Raw genomic sequence first — 2,318 nt, 5'->3', positions numbered from 1 at the left:
CACTCCTATTCAACATAGTATTGGAAGTCCTGGCCAGAGCAATTAGGCAAGAGAAAGAAATAATGGTCATTATAGGAAGAGAGTAAGTAAAACTATTCCTGTTTGCAGATGACATGATTCTATATCTAGAAAACCCCACGGTCTTGGCCAAAAAGCACCTTCAGCTGATACACTATTTCAGCAAAGTTTCCGGATAAAAAATCAAGTGCAAAAGTCACTAGCATTCCTATACAGCAACAACAGTCAAGATGAGAGACAAATCAGGAACACAATCCCATTCACAATTGCCAATGAAAGAATATAATATCTAGGAATGCAGCTAACAAGTCAGGTGAAAAGCCTCTACAATAAGAACTACAAAACACTGCTCAGGGAAATCAGAGATAACACAAACAAATGGAAACAAATTTCTTGTTCATGGATAGTAAGAATCAATATTGTTTAAATGGCCATACTGCCCAAAGCAATTTACAGATTCAAGGCTATTTCTATCAAACTACCAATGACATTCTTCGCAGAGAAAAAGGCTTTAAAATTCCTATGAAACCAAAAAAGAACCTGAATAGCCAAGCAATTTTAAACAAAAAGAACAAATTTGGAGGCATCATGTTACCCTACTTCAAACTACATTTCAAGGCAACAGTAACCAAAACAGGTTTCCTGAAAGAAACCAGGGTATTCTTTCAGGAAAGTCCCCAAAATGGGAAAGTAAATCCATACCTCTCTCCTAGGAAATAAAAAGAAATTTGACTAAGAAAACATATTAAGCCATTGAGATCTGTGTTGGCCATAGTTCTAAAACTAAGGAACAAACATAGTAAGGAAAAAAAAAGAAATAAAACAAGAATTTAAAAAAAAAAAAATGGAACTTCACACAGGAATTCCCCAAGGACACTGATTCATATTGTAGGTGTGGAAAGGCATCCTGCTAATTCTTACAATCTTTCTCAACACCAGGGGACACTCTCCCTTTGGATTTCTATGTCTAGAGACCTGTGGCTCATTAAAAGGCAGGTTGATTTTCAGAAAGAGAGAAAGAGGTTTTTAAAGATGAGTTTATGCTGCAATTCCAACATGAACACGTTTTAACTTTTATAATCACTGGGAATATAAACACGAATAGCTTCCTTAACTGTGAATCAGAACAATCAATCAGGTAAGAGAATGAACTAGGAGACAGGCTGCGAAGTTGCACATAATCTCAATATGTTAATGAGTGATCTAGCTACTTGCTAGAATAAAACACCCGGTATCTAGATCTCATTTTCTATCTAATGGAGTACTCCTCATTGTGAGGAGAAATATGAAGGCCCTTGAGTTACCACATTTTTACTGCCATATCTAATTCTCAATTTGACATATCTAGTTCTCTAGACATTATCCAAAGCAAACATGTAATTTCTAAATGGTGAAATTTCAGTGAAGCAAACGATTTACTACAAACCACTCTGACTGCTAATATTCTTAGAAGCTAGGAATATATGTTTTACCATATGGGTTTTTGGAACAATTTTGTTTTCGGGGTCCAAGAACCAAAAATTATATTTGAAATATAATTTGTATTTTAAACAGGAGTGGTAATTTTTTAAATACACAAAATATACATGGTCATTCAAGAAAGTTACCATGAATTATTTGAAGGCAGTCCTTCATGGAGGTATAGTAAAAGTTAGATGGTTTTTCAAAATTTCTTCCCAGCTATGAAGCCAAAAAACCCATGGCTCTCTAGAAGTGTTCCCTTGTTCATTATTTTTTTTACTCTAGTCACATCAAATTATATTCTTCTCTCCTCAGTGGTTTCTAAAACCCTGAATGATACTCCTTTTATAGGAAGCACTCCAATGTCAGCATCTCTTCAATTTCTTTACAGTCCTACCAGCTCTCTCAGTGCCTCTCACTTCTGTAAGTTTCCCACACATCCTACTTCTTCCCTCGCAATATACAAAAGCTAATCCATTACAGCCTAATGAAAAGAACAAAGAAGAAGCTACTTCACAAAATTATGTCTGCTTTTATTAGTAAACTTAGTGAAGATAATGCCAGTACTTTACAAATTATGGAGAAAAAAAATTTCTAGAAAATGTAATGGATCTAGAAGAAAAGAAGGTGAATTTCACTTGAGGTAGAATATTCCTTAATATCTGATGAGTGAGTTTATTTCAGGCAAATAAAAACAGAACTTAAGAAAATAGATCACAAGAGAAGACAATTTCAAGAAGGCTGAATATATATTTAGAGGAGAGGTTAGTACTGGTGAAAAAAGAAGAGAAACTACTGAATCTATCAGAGGAAAAACTATTCTTATCCAGGGATTCATA

This window comes from Colobus angolensis, unplaced genomic scaffold, assembly GCF_000951035.1.
Source record: "Colobus angolensis palliatus isolate OR3802 unplaced genomic scaffold, Cang.pa_1.0 Scaffold237, whole genome shotgun sequence".
NCBI classification, from domain to species: Eukaryota; Metazoa; Chordata; class Mammalia; order Primates; family Cercopithecidae; genus Colobus; species Colobus angolensis.
Note: the sequence above shows the minus strand (reverse complement) of the source record.